The sequence below is a fragment of the Hyalella azteca genome, unplaced genomic scaffold (assembly GCF_000764305.2).
Source record: "Hyalella azteca isolate HAZT.00-mixed unplaced genomic scaffold, Hazt_2.0.2 contig10892, whole genome shotgun sequence".
Classification (NCBI taxonomy): domain Eukaryota; kingdom Metazoa; phylum Arthropoda; class Malacostraca; order Amphipoda; family Hyalellidae; genus Hyalella; species Hyalella azteca.
In genome coordinates, this window is record NW_025940911.1 from 67,134 (window position 1) to 91,074 (window position 23,941).

The window sequence follows — 23,941 nt, forward strand, 5'->3', positions numbered from 1 at the left end:
GATTTTATTAGTATATATTTGTTGTTTTCGTACTACTTTGGGCATTTCCTCTCTCAAAATTATCCTTCTATGCCACTTATAATACAGTCGTTGAACTTATTTAGATTTCTTGGATTTTTATTATAATTCACTTGGATTATTTGATAAAAATTGGTGAAAATACTAAAGAATTTTGGGAACTTGGTGAAATTTATTCATCTACTAGCATAATTTTAGCTTTAATAGGAAGCTATAAGATTGTTTTTAATTTTTACTCAATATTGTTAACACTAACGGTGTCTCACCATCGGTACAATACATTTTCTCGTCACAAATTGAATCTGTTTCTTACGTTGAAGATTCGTGCAATGTGTATCGTACTTTTAGCATTGACTAAGTTTTCAAAATATAGGAATAACTATTCAGGCAATATTGTTGATTTACTAGTTTCTATTGAAAAATTGCCAGTGCTTAAATTAAATTAATAAAATTAATACTTGCAGCTCACTATTACAAGCTATCAACTAGTAATTCATCGTTAGGATGAAATGAATAACCTGATATTTGACTGAAAATTCTAAATTCAAATAGACTTATTGGCTTTCGACTCGACTGGCATTTCACGCATTAAAAAGGATTTTAAAAATTATTTCAACTTAATTTTTTAATCAAAAATATTTATGATGATAAAATAGCCTCTGAATTCACGCCTACAAATTCAAATTATCTGTTTTTGTTGTTTTTTCTTATTCTTCTCTGAACGTACGTGGAAACGTTCTCATTCCTGGTTACCTCACTACAATGGCAACTGCTGAGCTTTTCAATTCGGGTTTCTTAGGGCGCATACAGCTTACCCTAAGAGGGACGTTAAAAATGCCATCCTTCCCCCGCCCATCCCACCTAAGTTTAATGGGAAACTTAATTGGTATTAATTTGAAAATTTCAGTCTAGTAACCGCTCGCTGAGAAAAACCGCATGCAGAAATTTTAATATAAAAAATGTAAAATTGCACCTTCAAGAAAGCTGAAGGCTGAGAAGCAGTCATCACACCGAAAAGATCAATGATCCTTGAGAAAAAGAATCATCATATTTACCGGACGTGTTGCCTCTATAGACTTGCTTCCTACCTCTGATGCCAAGCATCTCTGGCCGACTCTATAGTCCCTCAATAGAAGGATACGCAATATCCTAGCCAACCACATACCGCATTCGACCATTTTCAATTAGCTGCTCAGTCTGCTATTAATCCTTATTTTATCGTTTATTGAAGCTTCGCTAAATTCTGCTTGAGCTCTTCGCTCTAGAAGTGTGCGCATATAGACGATACATTTTTATTGATGTTTAACTTCATATTTATCTCCGCACGCATGTTTTTGAATTATTTGCATTCATGATATTAGCTACATTGCTAACAATATTATAGGTCATTCGTGTGAAAAAATATGTTATCTATTCTTATTTCATGATAAATCTCAAGCTTCAACATTTATTACATTTGTGTGTTTTATATTTTAGAGTGTATATTAGTTTTTCAGTTTTCGATACCTGACACTGTGAATTTATGATAACTATTGCAGTATTGTATGCAAAAAGCTTTATCCTGTCTATTTCTTTAATTTAAAGAAAAAATCCGGCGATGATTTTAAACCGTTTTTTCTTCAGTTAAAATAGTAAAATTTTGCGTGGTTTATGACTGTCATTCATCTTTGAAAAAATTTTGCTTTCTACAAAAATTTCTCTCACATACGCGATGTGGGATAAACTTTAAATGAAAATACCTCTTCTGAACGTAATTTAAATCTATGTAGAAATTCGTCGCAACTTCACGTGATTAGAAGCTCTAACAAATTTGACACAATTTCAATCAAATTAACGAAATTGTGAAGTAGAACTTAGTTGCTCTTATTAGAAAATTCGTTTGGAAATGTGGATTGAGTTTTCATGGCCTTCTGTACAAATTAAGGCCGTTGAATAATTTTAATATGCGCTGCACAATCATCTGCTAAAATTGCTTAATTTCTATGAAATAAGATAGAAGGGACTAAGAAAAAGATGCCTCTTCGACTTTTCATAGTTTGTATCGTCTTTTTCAACTGAAAATGTATGCATAATTAAAAAAAAGCTCATAAGTAATTACCTGGAAATCAAACTAATATGTTTTATATGAAGATATTGACATCGTGAATTTCTCATACATTAACCTAGCTGACAACATCTTGGATTAAAGTTCAACTAAAATAAAGTTCTATGCAACACTCAAATTGTTACAAAGTGCCCCAATCTCCGGTATAATTGTAATGAAATGATGAGAATCGTTGATTAAAAATCAAATAATTTGATAAAACTTGATTGGCAAAAGAATGTATCGTAACGTAACGACCGCGAATACGATATTGGAAAGATTGAATTCAGGCTTGAATTCTATTTGATACATTAGATGTTACAGTGTTACATTGCCATATATCATTCAGACGGTGTAGCGGATTTGCCCAAGATAGATAATCCTGGGGCATATTAAAAATTTCAGTTTACTCCCATAAAATCCAAGACGATAAGCGTAACACATCGGGGATGAAAAAATACTAAATTAAAAATTAATTCAAATTAATCCAAGGCGACAAGCACAACTCTATTTTCAATCCAATTGAATGAAGACTGTATGCTCAACTCTAAATTAATCTCCACTCTAATTAAATCTCCACTCTGATTTAATCTTGTCTCTTATACACATCTATCTGNTTAATCTCCACTCTAATTTAATCTCCACTCTAATTTAATCTCCACACTAATTTAATCTCCACTCTAATTTAATCTCCACTCTAATTTAATCTCCACTCTAATTTAATCTCCACACTAATTTAATCTCCACTCTTATTTAATCCAAGACTCTTATTAATCCAATCTCTCGGCAACAATGAATCATCTTTCCTGAATTCGTGCTTTTCCTCGAATACAAATCCTGTAAATCTAAAAAAACGCGTTGAAGCATCCATTCAAAAACGATTTAATACTCACAAATTTGAGTTTGAAAGATTTTTTCGGTGTTAATAATAATGAACCTTAAACTGAATACAATTTTAATTACCTTTTGTTCCCTTTGTTCCAAATGTGCCTTTTTGTTCCAAATGTGATACCGGGAAGTATCCAACATATCACAAATTTTTCTGAAACCAAGTGAAAGTAAAGTAAGAAGAGTAAAACGAGCTCATCTCAATCACTACATAATTATTAAATTATTAGGCCTGATGTTTATCGGACTTATTCTTCGATCGTTCAAATGCGCCCTGAAATTAATCCGCTTGCAATTACCTACTCGGTTAGTAGGTATAGTATGGCTTGACTATCTATTCCTGTTATCTACGTTAATATCTATTCTTGTTCGTGTAAATTTTGTGTGCAACTTTGAACCTTAATTCTTATTACTTGCTCGGTAACAGCTTTGCTTAAAGGAATGCTTTGAATCTTCGGACTTTATGAGACATGTTCATTCACTTTCTTAGAAAAAAATCGTTACAAGGTTTTTAACAATTCATAAAGAATTTATGGTAAAATTTCCATTCTTTGTTGAAGAACCAACCGACAATTTGAGTAATTTATAAATGATTCAGAATGCTATTATATTTTAAGTCTATATAAGCCTTATTAATAAACGCACTTCTTTGGTTTTACTCTTACTCTCAGCTACAGAAGTCTGCAGTTGACTTGCAGAATGCTCACAGCTCTCACCTGGACGAAACTTTGAGCCCACTACCATCATTTAAAGCAGGGATGAACGAAAAAAATGCAACTGCAGATTTTATTACGCTATTTGAAAGTTAAATCGATAACATTTGATTTCAAAATGGCTTGTTTTGTCTTTTTCAGCTGTTCAGTGAATAGGCGCGTGACAAACAGAAGTACAGTTATTCTCATTGTTGATGTTATCATAACAATAAACCTGATTCCTGCTGATCGTGTGACAATAAATTTAGAATTTTAAGGCGATTGAAGGAATAAATTTTCGTAACATATGCGTGTAAGACATGAGCCTAGACATTCGGGCATGTTGAGCTAATGCGATTCTACATGATGATACATGCTGCACAAGTTTAATGAAATATTGAATCGTAAACATCTAATTTATATCGAAATTATTTTGAGATCACTTGAAAGATTCAAATACTAAAATTTATAAGATCAAAATAATTGATAATTTAAACAATGTGGAGAGAAACTCATAGAAGACACACTATTTTAGTTTTCAAGATATTCTCCCTATGCATTAAATCAAGACTATGCTCATTCATTTAAATTATGATACAAAGTAAAAACTACCAATAATCGATTTATTCTCATGCTCGAGTCGACTCATTGACAAATCGCGTGAGAAATTCATTTTCCTAATTGAATGACGATTTTAAACATCTACAACTACCGTTTTAGGCTCTATTTATGTAAATTTTTTCAAAATTGCCTGAATAAAATAAGAACTATGGCATCAAAATATAAATTTGCGAAATGTGATCTCAAACATACTATGACCATCTAAATTTCAATTTAACTTTCACAAATTATACATCAAATTCTTATGTTTTGTTAATTTGAATTAGTAATACCCCATTTTAGTATCTTAAATGCTTTCTTTTCATTCCAAACTCATGAAGACATTCAAAAATTGATTTGATCCTTTGAATTTTCTGCTCGTCTTTCAATTAATTTAGTTCTTGATTTTTAATCTAGCTCATTTCGATCGGTTCTATCTACCCTTTAGTGAAACGTAAGACGCTACATTGCATCCATATCAAATTGCTGATATTCATTCAGTAACAAAAAATTTACAGGAGACATAATTTTCACATCTGGTCATAGCGTAGCCTGAAGTTAAAGGTAAAATATTTGTTCAATTGGGCGAATGAATTTCATACGTGAGCAAAAAAAACGCCCTTATGAAAGGCGACATATATGTACAGCTGGGTTACAGCTAAACATACAGTTAAAAGGTTAACTTTCGAGTTTGCAATTATGCCTTCTGAGCCTGCTGCGGCTTGCACGGCGTTTCTAGTCTGCCTTGGAAGCTTTGCGTTCCACGACAATTCACTGGAAAACTACCGAGGACTGCGATCCTTCACTGACGTCTGAACCGAGAACGCCAGATTGAGGTTGACTTTCATCATAGGTGTCATATGCGACATCAGATTCACCTGCGGTCTCATCAAAGGCAACGTCCAACTGAGGTGCGTTTTCGTCGAAGGCAACGTCCGGTTGGGGTTCGTTTTCGTCGAAGGCAACGTCCGGTTGAGCTGCGTTCTCGTCGTACGTGTCGTAGGCGACGTCTGATTGCGGATCCCGGACTTCACTGACCCCGGTCTCTGACTGAAGTTGAGGCGCTCCCACAGCGTAAGACGCCAACGCCATAACAACCAAAATTTTCGACACAAACTGCACAAAAAATAAAAAGCTTGCAAATTCCACCTCCCGAATTCTATCACTTAATGATAATACATTAGGTGCCCATATTATATGTTGCTCAAGCTCCCATTATTGTGGCAACCCCTGACAATATTGTGATTCTATAAAAAATTAAAACAAATAACTCAATCAACTCAATAATTGACCGCATTGAATTCAATTTAGTTCAAGCTAAAATTCCTGACAAGTTAGTATTTTTCAAGTCTTTCAGTTAGTTGAACACCCATTTATTTTGCTCATAAGGCCACTTCATAAAAAAGATATGGCAGTCAATTATGGAGAAAAATGCAGTAATCTTCGTTGGGATATATTGCAACAGGGTTAACCTGATGATGCTCGAGATAATCCCTAAAAACAGTTCATATTTAATGTACTTTTACTGGTTGAATTCTACATGTGCGAACTCCACAGTCGATTGTTTTTAGTCGCACAGATCATGCGTGAGCTTTTCTTCTGATAGTCGGCGACATCTTCTTCGTGGTTTGGGATGTGAACACATGATAGAACTTCGACTTTGGAACGAGTATGATATAAAATTGCACTTGAGTACTTGAGTCTACCTCGATATATTGGTGTAAGTTGATGATAATTCGTGGGGCAATTTAGTTTAACGGAAACCAACAGATGTCGGAAAAGTACTAAGTAAGTTGTTAAACGGAGGATACACAGAGCTACAACAAAACAAACACGCGCCTTAATGAAAGCAACGAGAGTTGAAGAACTCCGCTTCAGCTCGTGACTTGAATTTCTTACATGCAAACAAGTTCTGGTAATCAATGTGGGTGTGCGAACAAAAAAATCCACACTAAAGTATCGAATTATCAAGACGTGCCAAAATTTAACAGACAGTAAACCAGCATCAAACGAAAGCATCACGACCATCTACTACTAAAATCAGGAGAACCGCGTTTATATGACAGATGGACGAGTCCTACAGTAAATAATACAGGATAATATCAGAAGCAGAGCAGAAACTGGCCGAATCAAAGTTTTGATTCACTATATAAACAAGAAAGTCAAGAAATATTTTTTGTGTTCTAAATTCCTTAAAAATATCGGAACTATTTTAGAAGACCGATGTTATTCATAAATTTCTCTGCAATAATGAAGATTGTAGACTTCTTAAAAACCTACAATACAATAGTTAGACCACAACTACCTTGAGCCGCCTCCTTACATGCCACCTACAATCTGGACAACCTTGGCTCTATCCGAGGGAGGATCACAACGAGTCCATCACCCGACAGGTAGTGGAAGCTTGCACCCGCATCGTCATGCGGAGCCCCGATGCTAAAAGAATTGCGACAGCTACAAACTCACAACCCACTGGAACCTAGGGACTTTTAAATTATTTTCTGAGCAGTTTTGAAAATTAATTTTGCGTTGTTTCCACTAAACTCAATGTTTTCATTAGACACATAGCACGATTTCATGTATTGTAAAACCGTCATGCTACTTGATATTTAATAATTTTCATTCTAAACGTCGAAATATATCTTTTGGTAACTTAGTTTTAAAATAATATACCAACGCCACCAAAGAACATCGTTCAACTCATGGAAAAAACGAACAATAAATTCTATTATTTATTTGTTATTTTATTAGCGAGCAAGCCTGCTTGTTAACAGTAAAAACATTCTCTAGTCTTATCAGAGTAGTATAAAAAAATGTATTATTACGAAGTCTTTTGTTAAAATGAATTTCCTATTTTATGTCTTACATATTTATATAAGACATAATATAAATATCATATTTTATCATATTATCATATTTTATGATACTTATACTTATATCATATATATCATATTATATCATATATACTTATATCATATTTTATGACCCGACAAATAGGGTCATATTCCAACACTATACGTATTTTGGATTCGCAGACGGTTAGCCAATAGTTTATTACAGTTAACGAGCTTCGAACAAGCAAAAAATTAACTAATATTCTGAAATTCCATTATATCAAAGTTTTTTGTGTGATCGAAGCCGGGCGCCATGATTCTATCAATGTTCTTCAAGGGCTTATACACGAGTCTTTCGTACCGGGATATTACCTGGGCCTGAAAAATTATTCTTAGTGACAGAGTCGAAAGGCGCTGTAAACCTTAAAGGAAATGATTTGAAAAAAATATTTCTAAATAGCTTTTTATGAAGTCTACTTAAGAGAGGCAACATAGTTTTTTCTTTCGTTTTTTGAAACGAGAGACAAATAGCGGCTCTGCATGTTTTCTATTTAACCCTCTACCGCCTGACATGAGTAACCGGAGCAATATTATCCCAAGCCTTCTTCCCAAAAAGGATACGTTGTTAGTGAGCACAAAATGACTTGCATTGATCGTTGCCGCCACGTACGACAACTTTAAAATGTTCTCTGTTGCATACGAGCATCCTCATGTTCATACACTCAATAGTTTAAGTATAATTTAAGTTTAGAGTTATGTTCCCGGAGAGTGACATACGGCGGTAGAAGGTTAATTTGTGAGTTTGCATGAGCATATTCTAAACTAGGACACATATGCCTTATTCTTATCAACAGGATTAGAGACAACAGGAATGATGAGATTTTAAATTGGTGGGCTAACCTTGCTACTTTTATCAGTTATATGTATTAAGAAAATACATACTAAGATTGGCTTAACGCACGAATATTGTACGACTTAATTTCAAGGTTGAATGTTAATACATGACTGTGAACATCGTGATTGAATTTGATGGCATAGTAAAGCTTTATTAAGAGCATGCCTTCTATTCAACGTAGACAAAATAGAACAAGTAACTTAAATTTACTCAAGATTTTACTATGAGCTAAAGAAAAACCATTGAACTCAAGAAGCAAACTCAATTTCGAGAACGAGTAAAGTCTTAATGTCGCTATCGCACTAGAAATATTCAAAAGCCGTCTGGTCCACATGACTTGTTGGGATTTTGAGCTACCAGGCGCTTGAGAACCTCTTCTTCGTGTATTTCAAAACCTGTTAGCTTCGAGCTGACTGGGCGCTCCTCAATATCTGGAATACTGTTCAAGTCCTCATCTGTGACTACACTGCTGAAGAACTGATTAAGAACGTTTGCCTTGCCCTCATCGGAGGAAGTCTTTCGTTGGTCTACTTTCAAATCAGAAATACCGTTCTTTGACTTACACTTCGAATATCAATTAAATTCGATAGCATAAAGTGAATTGAAATAATAATTATACTTTTTTCGATTCTTGCAAACATATAAAAACGTTTAAAACTCTATGAACCATAAAATAAATTTTTTACCGTAGCTAAGCAGTTTGAAGCAAGCAAGGGATAAAACGCGCCGCATCTCATCAAACCAAAGTCATTCTGAAATAATATACGTATAAAAATTACTTTTTAAAGACAACACTTCCAAAGAATTCAGTGTCTCTGATCTTACAGATGTACAATGAATTTCTCATTCAATTTTTTAATATTAAAAAAATTAATTGTTACTTTTTTTATTATATAAAACTTTTTTAATATATAAATTTTTTCAAAATTAGTTATTCTGTTATTTGATTCATGCATTGCCTCTGGCTTCACACAATTGTGCAAAATTTGAGATCAATTAGACATGTAAAAGTGTGTCAAATACCAGTTAATAGATTTGTAGCTGACAAAATGATTTTTTCAATTTTTTTAATATTGAAAAAAAAAATAATTTTTTTAAATAATTTATTTTGAAACTTGATTGATGCATTGTCTCCAACTTTACACTAGTGTGCAAAATTTCAGATCGATAGGATAAGTAGAAGTATATTAAATTTCGATTACAAGATTTGTAGCAGACAAACAACAAGAAGTGAAGTTAAAGAGAAGTGTTGTAAAAGCAGGATGAAGTTGTTCATTATGCGTGGAGACGTGGCATTTCGATTCCGGGATTTGCGTAGATATTTCACCCTATTTAGAAAGCCAATAACTCATAGTAAACTGTTCTAATGTAGTGAATTTCGTGACGTGCGCTGTATGGGATCAGTGATGTACTTCCTTACACGGGAACTTCGCGATATAATATACCTACAGAGTCAACAATCAACACCGACCTGCAAGCTTACGACAAGAGCAGCTGACAGCACAAGTTAAACCCTAGTCTTGATAAACAAAGTGATCTTGATTGCAATTTCAATCTACCAAGCAATATCTTGCCCTTTTGTTCCTACTCATGCTGCTCCGCTCCCTTCAATGGCTGAAATAGCATTAGAAAATTTCCAAATAGCGTTCATGGACTTTTAGCGAAAGGTTTTAGAAGGCGATTATTCGATGAACTTGATTTTGAGTTCTGCTATATCAGATTCATTATTAGTTTTTACCACACTCCTATTTTACTTTGATTCCTGTTGTTTGTACGTCTGCTGAAAATCTTATATTCAATATTTAAAACACTTGTACCTGTCCAATCGATCTGAAAATTTGCACACTTGCGTAAAGTCGGAGACAATGCTTGAATCAATTAACAGAATAAAAAATAATTGAAAATTTTTAGAAATTTAAATATTTAAAAATAAAATTAGAAATTCATTGTACATCTGTAACATCGGAAACACCGCCCTCTTTAGAAGTGTGGTCTTTAGAAAAGTACTTTCTAAACGCATATTTCCTAAACAACAGGCGTGTTAAAATTGTTAGAATAGGCTCTGCGGAAGTGAAAAAATAAAATGAAAATCGTACATAAAATTTTGAGTATTTCACAAATTCATTGTTTGATCACTACAAAAAATTTGGTATCGGAGATCTTCAGTAGAATATCTGGATAGATTATTTGAACTTTTGCATATCTGATGATGGAAAATATATGCATCAGTCAGAAGCTTTTCTCAAAATTGAACAATTACTTTAATTTAACTTCTCAAACCACTGACTTTGAATGGAAATTTTGGTGCTTGCAATTTACGGTTCTGGACGTGATTTTTTTTCCCCAGTTCCATTATGGTTGTACAATATTTATAAATATTTAAAGTTTTCTTGTCTTTCGATGGCAGACATGCGCAGAAATTAATATTACAGGATTATTACACGCTATTTCATTAGTACTGAACGTACAAAAATGTTTCTTTGAGGTCTTGCTTAGAAATTGACTTCTTTGCCAAAATTTATCGCTTTGCCCTGATGCAAACTAATCCACGTTGACTCCTTGTCTACGGACGGTAACTCATTTAAGCCGCTGTTGCGTCTACGATTACCATTGCTGCGGTTAATGTATAATCATTAAAAAAAATAAGCAAATAACACTTCTACAACGTCGCAGTAAATCATTATCAATGGTGGTTAGTTGAAAAAGTATCCTCCTCATTCGATAGAGACAACTTGAACTTATTTCTGAATGAGTTTTTGGTCGCGAGGCCCGTCCAGAATACGAATGAGATCGCCTACATGATGTTATATTAAAAGAATCTGCATTTCGTACGCTGAACAGATACTCGGCAAGGACTGACGAAAAATCTAGTTAGCTCACTACGGTTACACAACAACACTTGTGGGATATTTTGTACATTTTGTGAGAGAATTTATCTCTATTATCAAGAAACTTAAAAAAGTGTTACCTGCAATAAATTTTCTGCATTAATTAATACATTAATAGCTACGAACATAACTTTTATTCACAAAATTGCCCATGAAACGCCATCGGCCGTATAAGAACGAACTTTAATACAGATGGATATCACTAAAGCGTCATTGCTACTTTATCAATCGACAGCCGAACACGGATTTTCCCGCGATATATTTTTAGAGGTTAGAGATGCTGCTTTCCATGCCTTCTCGGGGGCTTCAAACCAGTTTGTTCGCAGGCGGATTTCTGCCTGAGCAGGTTTGAGTTGCGCAGTCTGGTTTTTGTGCGAGTGTTATTAGCAATTAATGCACGTCGAGCAGTTGCTGTCGTGCCTCGCTCATACCTGGTCGTCTTAGGCTTACTGGTGCTGCAACCGAGGACAAAGGATACATGCAACTATAAACAACTCACGAACCTGCAATAGAAGTTATCAAGAAAAGCTCAGATTAAAATTACACTGGGAGGATAAATGATATAGAGCGAGCTTTTGAATCTAAATTGTATTTGTTCTGACCCATAAAAATTTAAAATTAATATCAAAGATGAAGCTGGTGAGTCGCATTTTAATATTCATAGTCTCTGTGATCATAGGAAAACACTTAATTTCGTCCTTTTCTTACAACTGCCAACTGGCTTGAATGTTAACTCACGTGCTGTCATCTAGAAAAAAGTCTTGCCGAATATTTTGTTCGTAGTTCTTAGCATTTTATTTGTATCAATAATGTGCTCCATCGACTTCATCTTATTACATTATTCCATTCCTTTCTGTCTTCAAGGTTATTGGTATGTTGAATCCCTCATTTTAATTCCATACAAAATAAGATAAAATCGTTTATTTGATGAATTTCAAGATTATTACGACATAAAAATATTATATGATAATATTTGTTCCGCCATTTTTGTTGAAATATTAGCTGTAATTAAAAAAATTCCACGTGTCTTTATTCGCGCTCCCGATCCTTTCAAGGTAAATTATTTTTTCCTTCTGGAAATATCTTCTTTAGAAACAAGTTTTGAATCATTAAATAACATTTAAAGAACGATTTATAAGATTTTTTTGTGAAATCAATATTACATAATTTAAATGATCAAATAAATTTTGATCATTCAACATATTGTTTCTGAATGTGAATTGAGTGCTTTTTAGCTCAGAATAATTTTTATAATATGGAATGATGCTGAAGGCTTTTCTCTGCAGTTGACTTTGGTGATGGCGCTTCTGGCTTGCCTCTCCCTGGCCGTTGGGATGCCTGACCCTGAACCTCAATTTGGCTTCGGCATCGGATTCGGGAGAGGTTTCGGTTGGGGCTACGGCCGTCGAGGATTCGGAAGACGAAGATTCGGACGTCGAGGATTCGGCTTCGGGCGAGGATTCGGACGGCGTGGATTTGGTGGTTTTAGATTTGGTCGTGGATACCGAGGCTAAGGAGTAGATAATAAAATCGTTGCACAGGCAGCAGTTGACGCAAATGTTTTTGGTTTATTTTTTTATTGTTCTTCAGGATCTTATTAGTTCTCTTTAATTATTTTTTTCTTTTTTTTCGAAAATTCATCCATAAGGGCATTAATGGAATGATAAGCCGTATTTGGTTAGAGTAAATTCTATAATTATTGTGATTTTCAGCGATATTTTTATGTAGATTATGCTACAAAGGGCATTATTTTGATATTTAGATCATTAAGAAACGTCTTTAACATACTTAAGCCTGCCTATGTGTCAACGCTAGATAAATTCAAATGAAGTTTTACAAAATTAACATCCTTTGTTGCCTCCACATTTTCTGGACTCGAAAAAGAAATTTCTGTTCCAGTGAACACAATATTTAACGACATTCTCCCTGAATGAGCCTTGCATTTTCATATTCTAGTTGTCATAATCCTCCATAATATTTGTTTAGAGAATACAAACCGTATACCATCTTTCTTGAAACCAAACAGCTCATTTTGTTCGCTATTTGCATTTCAACAAACTTCAACTAAAACCATGTCTTCAAACATTAAGGCATTCTAAAATCTAGGGGCATTACACGTACAAAAAGTCCATTGCTTCTCTACTGTCGGGCCGACATCTTTCTGTCCTATGTCTCAAGTGGCATTCAAACCACTTCCGTAAAATTAGCCATCATTATTATCTAATAAGTTCATGTATCGGTTATGTTTCTTCTATTTCTTTATTACAATATAAAAGTAATTATCATACCAAGCATAAAGTTTTTATTTTGAGTACAATAGACTTCAATACTTATTGCAACTCGAGCAATCATCCTAACTCGAGTTTACATATCTGCGTCTGGCATCTGTCAATTGAAATTCGTTCAAATTTGTTGTAGTTTAATTTTTATTTTGCGCTTCATAACCAAATTAATTAGGCTGTTTATAAAATTTTCCGCATTTTTTATTATTGGTGTTTTGCGTTTGATGGATGATTTGTATTTTGTTAAACCAATTGCAAATTATTTTGATCAACGGGACTGATTTTAATTACAGGGTAATTCACGAATACTTCTTGTTTTGTAATTCGCGCCAGCAGCCAGATATTGTAGGAAAAGGACAGAGAGTATTTTATATGCAAGACAAGGTCATGAAATTTTGTCTGCCGCAAAGTCGGTTGCTACTATATGCATTGGACAAGTGAGCAGCGTGCGTTTCCTGTCGAGACGTACTTTTCAAATGGCCGTTCCATTATAGCTACTCTAAACTTTTTTAGTAATACTTTTTCATTTAGACCAAAATGAAGAATTATGGAAATACTAATAAATCTAATACATAAGTCCCCGACCTGCAAACAAAAATTTGACATATGATAATAAAACAATCGAAAATTATTTACAGTATTCCAAATTTAACTTTAAGTATACAAGTTTTACTGATGTGAGAGCTATCGACGAAACTCAAAAATTACATGCATAACATCACACGAGTTACACGGTTGTTTGCAATAAACAATATTGGAGACATCGACATGTATGTGTTTTTTTTATATTAAAAGCTAAGGTAATGTAAATTTCAGTCAGAAATTTAGCAATTCCGGATGCGATCTTTCTAATGCAAAAATCGGGGCCAAAAAGATATTATAAAGAGGAAATGAAATTGTGAATGGACATATTTTTTGCGTATCCAGATCTCTCAGCTGTTTAACTGCAACCTATTTACAATTGATACATGACAAGTTAGCCGTTAACATACATCGGTAGTTTCTGAAGAAAAATATCTCTTTTTCAGAATACCAGCAAGTAGTTAAAGTACAAAAAAAATAGGAAGAGCCTAATTGTGTTATTCTAGGAATAAAATGCCCAGAAGTCTAAATGTGCCTGTTGAAAACACAATTAAATGAGCAATATTTGTGTTGATGAAAATATACATTATAGAGTTAAGGTCAGTGTTTATTAGTTCTTACATAAACAGTAGTAATTACTACTTGCATAAAACTTGCATAAATAATGATTTATTAAACTTTTGATTATTATATAAACTTTTGATTCGATAATTTGATTATTTTAAACTCTTAAAATGGTCCTCACAATTTTTTTTATTTTTCGCCAACCATAACATGCTCCTAAATTTATGCGGACTACGCCTCCCAGTTGGGCAAGTGGAAACTCCAGGAGTCACTAAATTTAGCACGTATTTTGTACATGCTTCTAATTTAAATCCTGACGCACGCTGGTGTTACTAAAGCAGAAGACAAAATTTTCATCCGTCAGTAGCACGCTAGGCGCCTTCATTCTTGGTCGCTTCTCTGGTCATGTCAGGAAGATTTTAATCCTCAAGCCCTCAATAAATCTCAAGTCTCGGAGATCAGATGTGAATCCAACGACTTAACCTGCATCATTATTGGATTTTGAGGACGAATATAGCAAAAAATGATTTATTTACGCCAAAAAATCAATCAAAAGCTTATTTGTTCAAAAAAATAAGAAGCCTGGGGATAATTTTCAAAAGATCGAAAGTATTTTCTTTCGAAAAGATCTAGAGATAGCCACTGCCCTCTAAATCTTGCTTGCATCGCACCCTCTACAGAGATGTTTGTTACAAGAAACTACTGAAATGAGACCATAGAAAATCTACGAAGACCTTGATTACTAAAACGATTAAATAAATGAAATCTCAACGCAAATTGTGAAAGTGATAGAACCTTAAGAATTATTTTCGGATTCGATTTAAAATTATTCTAAGCAAATGAAAACTGATTTTTAGATTTGAGAAAAATAAACCAAACTACTCGAAAATCGATCAACAATGAGGCTGGTAAGAATTTAATTGTAAATAATGGAATAAAATCAAAAACTTACCTCAATGTTTGTTAAAGTGTGTATTGAAATTCATGTCAAAAGCTCTCGGTAATATTTACTCAAACAATTTTGTTCCCATGTTCCGAGAGCCTAAAATTATTTTATATTAAAAATATCATAACTGGGAAAAATGAGAAGACACGCTACTGTTGCAGACATTTCCCAAAATAAATTCCATTGCATCTGTTCATCGTCCGACGATTATTAGATGGATGCGAGGCCCGAAGCTTTGAAGCCGTGTGCCTCTACCACAGATTCGTGAACTTAATCACTGAAGTCACAAGCCTTTAGCTTGGATACGTGATCTCCGTTGCTTAAGGCTTATGCATGCAGCCCTGCTTCTGCAGACAGGAATCCATGGGATCTCATAGAGACTACGTTTGAATGTATAATGGGTTTCCTGCATTGACGTACAATTAATTCACTATTTTGCAGTATTTTTGCGTGGACTTCCGAGTAAAATAACCATTCTATACAAAGCTACCATTTTTACATGAGCTAATTATATTCATATATGAATTGTGATGTGCGAAATTAAAGCGAAACTATAGTTATCTGTGAAGACGCCGTTTGTTCCGTGAATCTATCCTATTTTATCGAATCTCCCACAAGTTTTATAACTCAAGTCAACTTCCCAATTTGTGTTGCTTCAAGAAAACTTTTAACTTTTTACAAAAAGGTTTTTTTCATGGAGATTTTTTTGTTTCCCGTCGCGTTAGTTTTCATCGTAATCTTGAATTCTCCAACATGCATTATTAGCGCAGTATCAGTTAGTTAATCTTCGTGAAATATTTTTTTTATGAAATCATCTCATTCTGCATTAGTTCACTTCATCTAATCACCTTACAATTGATTAGTTCTGGGAGTAAAATTTCATCTTCAGCAGATGAAATTATTTGTTTTTCACGTTCAGATCGTGCTGATTGTGGCATTCATAGCGTGCTTGTCTTCGGTCATGGCGGCTCCTGAGCCACAATTCGGCGGAGTTGGTGGCTTCGGCATCGGCATCGGCGGTGGAAGGAGATTCGGCGGACTCGGAGGACGGCGGAGGCTGAATCGGCGACGATCTATCTTCTCGAAATTCAAATTAATAAAACGACTTTTCACTCCTCGAGGATTTTCCTTCCGCAGATTTAGAGGCTAAAATGAGCGTGCAAATAGTTCAGATCACTCCTTTTTCCGAAATTGCCCCTTTTATGAGAAATTCTCTCTTGCCTAGAATTAGTATAAAAACTTGCCAAAAATTTCTAGATTATCAAATTTAAAAAGTTTGTAGTTCAATTACGTTTTTCAAAACTTAAAACCTCAGAATTGGATCTTTGCCTCACGTCTTTAGCGAACAAGACGCACAAACTTAAACGAAAGTTCGACATTTAGTTGGAAGCTTAGCATGACAAAAGAAGACTTTGTTTTCTAATCGGAACATCAGAAATTCGGTTAAAGAGACACAAATAAAACATTCAAATTTTTGCACAAATTCATTTCTGAAAAAAAAACATGTTCACCAAACATCAACATTCGTAATTAGACTGTTAATTTGTGTATGCATGCGAAGGTTGCTTCATTTTCACAACAGAAAAACAAATTCAAATAAAGTTCTTATCCCCTTGATTTTGATACGTATGTTTGTTTCACTGTACTAGCTGATAGGTACTGGCTAGCAACACTAATGAATGTGTTTAAAGTTGTTGCAGAGTTTTGGCTCATTTGGTCATATAGTTTAACTTTTAGAACGCATATGAAGATATTAAAGAGCAAAAACCAAACCGAAATATTTTTGTTTCTTTTCCCGCACTATGAAGTTAGGCCCACGATTCCATGCAGCTCACTGATTATTTTAATGTTTAAACAAACTAAATACAGTAGAACATTTGCGCAACGATGTAAACGATGTATTTTTCCTAAAATGTAAAAACAAATTTTAACTATCGACAAAAATGATGGGAATGTTATTTATCTTATTAATTTTGAAACATTGTACTTCATTGAATAGTGGATGCTTAATTTAGATCTGAGCATATTTTCGAAACTTCAAGAATATTTTCAAGGAAAAGGCCATTTATGTATATCATTTAAGGTCGAATGTTAAATCATTTGTTTCTAAAAAATATTATTAATTGTTATAGATGAGCATAAACAATAACTGATAACTACGACGAAGAAAAGACTCAACGAGATCGCAAACTTGCAAGATAGCGATTAAAGACGATTCAAAGAAAATATTGTGGACGCATTTTTGAGATTGGCACAGATATTGAACACATTAAATATATTTTAGCTGCAGATCATACATAAATATTTGACATTTCTCTGGGTTGAAGAGAACCGATAGTTAATTATCAGATTCGTGATCATTACCATCACTGTTCTCAATACAGCATCCTTTCAGTCATCGCAATGTGGTAGTTTAATTAACGCTTAAAATGTGTTCGGACATAAAATTCCATCCCAAGTTAATACCTGGATTCCGAATAAATTTTCACCTTTGCTGATCTGGTACGAGTTTTCTGACCGAGACACATGGGGTTCGACGCTCCAGCGTGCAGCTCTGCGGGCGCCGATTTCTAATGCATGCGTAATTCCGGCAATCTAATAGCAATTCCCATTGAAATTCAAACAATTTCATTTCATTTTTAATACAATAATATTATGTTCTATCATAAAAGCGAGAGTGACAAATAGCCGTCATTAAGCAAACAGCGTAGAGCTGCAGGTCTGCACATACCAAAAAATCGGAGTAAAGCGGAATATTTCATGTATACTTTTTTGGTATAATTTAATCGTCGTTTCAATTCTAGCGAGCTGAATTCAGATCATCAATGCATTCATGAAAATAATGACAATTTAAATGAATCAGGTAGCTGTCCAATATCCATTAGCTCTAAAAATTAGATAGTGTTCGGCGATGCTCGTGCTCATAGCCATACTGATGTACTGATGTGCTCGTGCTCATAGCCATACTCTGGTTACATTGATGTTTTCTGAGGATACCCCATTTAACTGATACCCCATTTGTATAAAAAATTGTTAAATACAAGTATTTAGCCATAATTCCGATCAATTAACCGTCTATATAGTGCTGCAGTCTCGCCAAATATCAATGAATTTTTCAAATGGGTCGTGAGTGCGCTCGTGTAATGTATAAGTGGTGAAAAAATGTACAACAAATACAAGTGTTTTGTATGATAATACTAACATTAAAAACTTCTTTACCCTTTTCTATAGGTACGCGTACAGGATACTGTCTCACATTAGCCAGTTTGGACAGTAATCTCCACTGCTACATGTATTATTGCTCTCTGCGATAATAATTCTCTATTTGAACGAATATTTCCAGCTTTTTGTTTTTGTTGCTGTACTTTCTCCTCAACATACATAAAGAATACGATGTGTTTTCAGGCATATCAAAGATGAAAATAATTCGTTTATCTCGACTACATGCACGAGAAATTTTCTTATTCATGTTAGAAGGCGACCAATAACCAATTACCACACCTAGACGCTCTTGTTTGCAGCTGTGTGCAATGGGAAAAATATTTTTGATGCCGGCCTAATTTCTAATCGCGGGTTAACAAAATGACTGCGAAATAATGCGTTCGATCACATCGTCGCAAAAGTGAGACTAATCATACTTTAATTACATTTGCTACACCTGCTGATTACATGTTATTTGTCTGTAGGTAAGCAAAGAAAACGTAAAGTAAATTCATCTCATCTTGATAAAAATTTTGTGGAGAAGAGCCCCATCATCAGTTCAAAACGTTATTTAGAATTTAAAAACAATCATCAAGGAAGAATTAATTATACACGGAAGCTATTAAAACTTGTCTAAAGAGAAAACGACAGAGGAACGAAAAATCAATCGATTTACAATTGAACGAGGATGAAAACTGTAGGAACGCATTATTAAGAAAAGGTTGCCATTTAAACCACGAGAGAAGAATCGGAACATCTTGATACTGCTCTCCGACACAGTATGAAGGTGCACAGCAGAGTGAGAAGATTAGAAAGTGTAAATTTCGAACGAAAGCTCCGAGCGCGGCGTTCAGAGACTTGGATGCATGTACGGAAGTTATGTGACGTCTTTCCGACATACGCAGATAAATAACATGCGCAACTGTATTATTTATCCAGGCTACACCGCATCTGGGCAGGAATATTGTTCATTGTTCTAAAGAGGGAACTAATTTTGAAAATATTCACTAGCAAAATAGGCAGGTTATTACACCGAACATTTTTTAGAAATAAGATCTTCAATTCTCTTCAATTCAATAACATTCTTCAATTATGTTTCAGACGAGCTACCAAAGTAGGGAAAAGTACAAAAAATTAGCCACTATGTTAATATTTTCTGATAGAGTAAAAAGCTGATCAGAGACAAACCGCTCCAGGTCTTGGTCATCCCATCTTGTTCATTCTAACTGCTCTCCGACACAGTATGAAGGTGCACAGCAGAGTGAGAAGATTAGAAAGTGTAAATTTCGAACGAAAGCTCCGAGCGCGGCGTTCAGAGACCTGGATGCATGTACAGAATTTATGTGACGTCTTTCCGACATGCGCAGATAAATAACATGCACAACTGTATTATTTATCCAGGTTACACCGTATCTGGGCAGGAATATTATTCTTATGTCTAACGAGGGAACTAATTATGAAAATATTCACTAGCTTCTGGTCCTGGTCATTCCATATTGTTCTTTCTTAGCTGATAAATCCTTGTTTGGCAAAATTTTATCGTTGATTGTTAGCCCTCAAGAAGGTTCCTTCCAAATGTACCTTCACTTCACTACCTCCCATCTTCAATGCTCTCAAATTTGTTTGCGGTAGCTCAGTTGCGGCGCATAATAAAGAAAGAAAGCAAAAAGTAAATAAAATCATCACAATTTGCTTTAAATAAGGTCGCATTATATCACTTTATGTTTAGCATCAATGATTTAGATTCTAAGAAAATTCGCAGGTTTTTTATTGCATAAGGTTTCATAACAATTTCACTAATTAAAGTAGCTTGACTTCTTAGCTGCTAACGCCTTGATTTGTGAAATTTAAGAATCTTTTCTAGAGCGTCTCTTTTCCTGTTGTCGCACAAAAGTATTTATTTGTGCATATCCTGGTTTATTGGAGACGTCTTATCACTAATTACAAACAACTCACAATAGCTTGACCCCCGATGTCTTCGTAAACTTACCAGAAAAGGCAATATTGGGGTTCGGAAATACGTATAATCAAAGCTCTATTTCATGTATAAAACCTATTATTAGTACATTTGAAGATGAAAGAAATGAAATTCGTAAGCTGAATAACCATTTAAAACACGTACCGAGTGCGACAAACAGGCAAAATTTAAATGTTGCCACCCACGCCTGCAACAATCATCGACTAATGTGTAAGAATTTTATGCCAAATTATCCTGATTAATTAAAAAAAAACATTGGATTTCCAGAGCTTCCAACTTATTCATTATAACATCTACTCCCTAGAAACGAACATTTAGTCAATAAGCGTTAAAAACCAGATATGCAAGTTTGGTGGCCTTGAAGAACATCTAAAATTACAGTTGGTGTATAAAATCCAAAAAAATATGATTATTTTGGCATTCATTGATTTCGGGTATTTTATCCATAACCGATGATTTGAACGGTAAGAAACTTCATTTGTAGATATCTTGACCAAGGTAAGTAAAACGAAAATAAATTCTCTGAAGTTTAGTCATCAAGCAAATTAGCAATAAGAAATGTAGTTATTAGGAAAGAAACATAAGGACATTAAAGGTTTACCAAAGACCTGCAGCGTCAATCCTTAAAACTTTATTACTATTTTGATTCCAATTATTTCTTTTGCTCACTAAAAGGTTCACTGTTCAAATTATTTATTGGTAAATGCTTCAGTGCCCACCGAGTACTGAGTGGAGTATCAGTTCCGAGTTCTAACAAGTCCTCCAGGGAGTGAAACATCGGTTTCGAGTTCTCACCAGTACTCCAGGGAGTGGAATATCAGTTCTGAGTTCTCACCAGTACTCCAAGGAGTGGAGTATGAGTTCTTATGAACAATATTAAAACGAGTGAATTTTTTGCTCTCTAAAATCAATCATAATTTAACATCATTCACTAACTAGGCCTAAGATATTGACGAATTTTGATTGGCCATCATAATGTATAAGTTCACGTTATATATAATCATCGAATCATTACAGAAATTCATAAACGCAATGCTGCTGAAATTCAACAATTTTAATATTTACTTATTTTGGCTATGTTCCCAAATGTTCACTCACGTTTGAAAAACAACTTTGTTATAGATAAAACCCCGTCCTTGTACAACTTAATAGTCTTAAAGTTTATGGTAAACTTAAATATCTTACAAAACCTTTTCAATTGATGTTTCAATTAAAATGTATGCAGACATTTTCCGAAAGTCTAGTGCCGTCAAAATACCTTCGAAGCAAATCGAAAATCATTACCCGAAGAATTCATTACTGTAACGCTCGTTACTGAAACGTTCGTTACTAAATCCAGCAATCAACTTTGTACTATAATTAACAATCCGGTTTACGAGCCAAAGATAAACAAAATAACTTTTCGGAAAAAAATTCATATCTACTGCATACACTCTACCGCACACTTACCTTCATTGTATTGTTTGTTCGGTGTAACTTAAGCTGAGTACGGCGTCTTGTTCAAGACTGGGCAAGTCGGGACTATATCAGGGCCTTTTTATATCACTTCCAGCGGCCTGCGGAGCGCCGCGCCACATAGCATCCTGTATGCGAGGATGTCCGATTCCCAACTCAGAGCAGGAGCCAGGGGGAAGCGGGAAATGTTCGGCACTGCGATGTACGAAGCCATCTTGCCGTGGATGTGACCGGGCTCTTGTCACGCGTCGCCAAGCAAAATATTTCTTTGAATAATACAAAATGGGGTTCTATGGATATAATGAAGTGTTTGGTTGAACCGAAATACTTATATAGCATATCTTTTGAAGGGAACAAAATTGTGTGATAAATACAAGAAAAAAAGAGCAAATGAGCGAAGCAGGGTGGCGTTTCTATGTAGAAAGTGCCTGATTCGCATCGATTTCGAGTTCCCGCCATGCTCCCGAGTTTTGCATTGACTCCCTAATATGTATTTCGAAACGGCCGACTTCCATGTTACGGCTGTTAGATCAAATCTTGAATCGGAAAAAATTATAAAATAAATAAATAATTAAGTAAATAAATAAAAGAAATAAAAAAATTAAATTATTAACAGAAAAATGTGTGTGAATATCGGGTAAGCTTAACAGAGATTTTTTGTTTTACAAGCTACAAACAGCATGAGCTCCAAAAACGATGCTAAAACCAATTTCACCGACTTCCCTTTCTTTATAATGTTATCTATATTATTTGCAATACAAAGTCAAAAATTTGTATCCTATAAAAATTTTGAACTGATGCTGGAGCGAGTCTCCGTAAAGTTTTCTATCAATATTTGCTGAATATACTAAAAGTTTCCTTTGATTTTAACTTCATGGGTAAATTTTATTTTAAACAGATTAATGACATGAGTTTTGATCGATTTTATTTGATTTATTCGCGAATTAATTTGAAATTATTAGAAATTTCATTAGAAAAATTCATGCCGTGAATTAATTTGTTTCGGCAAGCAATGTCTGCCGCCTTCCGAATGTTAAATTGTGAAGAAAATCTACCGAACGAGATGAATAATGACGAGCAATCCACTAAAACTCAAAGCTAATGTCAAAAATGCAAACAAATGAAAACAGAAAATAACGGAAAGTTAAAATGTTTATAATTAGAGACGAATAAATGTCACTTAGAGTACCTTCAAAGTTTTGTCCATTTTGAGATATAGAATTGGTGACGTAATATTTGTTCATTAATTTTCGCTACGCTCTTGGTAAACTTTATTCATTATCAGGTTGTACGAGACCTGCTAGTCATGCAAAGTTACTGAATTGTATTACGGATACTCAGTTGACGTGGTCACGGACTGCTGTCTCCGTGGCATGTTATGAGGAAATGCACGTGTATTCAAGAACACTATGCAATCATCTACTCTGAATGATATTCAATTTTGAAAATGATGAAAATGCGCACATATAAATAAGAGTAAAATTCAATAAATTTAAAACTAATCAAATAACCGTTATTCCCTTACAGTTATTTTAATAATATTGTTTTGACACAAAGATTTTTCATTTTCTCGACACGTTCTTGATCTTAAGAGACTAATTATTTCTGTTGTAAAAAAAATAAAAAAAATTTATTCTGATATCATTAAATTTATTACTTATAGGCTGGGACCTTGAGACAAATTCCCGTTTTTTCCGGGTTCCTGCTCTGAGTCGGGAATCAACAATCTTCGCATATTGGGTGCCATAATATTTCGGAATTGATTCCTTCTTTAGATATAAGAAGGTAATATCATTCATGAACTGTATACGAAATATTTGTTAAACTATTCATATATCTAATAAATCGATCGAACAGAATTTATATTTTTAACTTAAGTTATCTTTTTTCTGTTAATAAATTATTAATAAATTAACTGTATCAATTAAAAAATCTCCTAAGTAGAATATTTTTTTTTAATAATTCAAAATAGGGTTCAATGGATATAATGAAGTGTTTGGTTAAACCGAAATGTTCATTCTTGCATTTCTCTTGA

The 23,941-nt window shown here is 34.2% G+C and overlaps 2 long non-coding RNA genes across 2 annotated transcripts; both read left to right on the top strand.

Moving 5' to 3' along the window:
* Positions 1-11,268: 11,268 nt before the first annotated feature.
* Positions 11,269-13,947, top strand: LOC108665872. Its single transcript, XR_001930466.2, has 2 exons — positions 11,269-11,537; positions 12,185-13,947. It is a non-coding gene; the product is annotated as an uncharacterized LOC108665872 (long non-coding RNA).
* Positions 13,948-14,596: 649 nt separating this feature from the next.
* LOC108665867 lies at positions 14,597-17,050 on the top strand. Its single transcript, XR_001930465.2, has 2 exons — positions 14,597-15,234; positions 16,192-17,050. It is a non-coding gene; the product is annotated as an uncharacterized LOC108665867 (long non-coding RNA).
* The last annotated feature ends 6,891 nt before the right edge of the window (positions 17,051-23,941 follow it).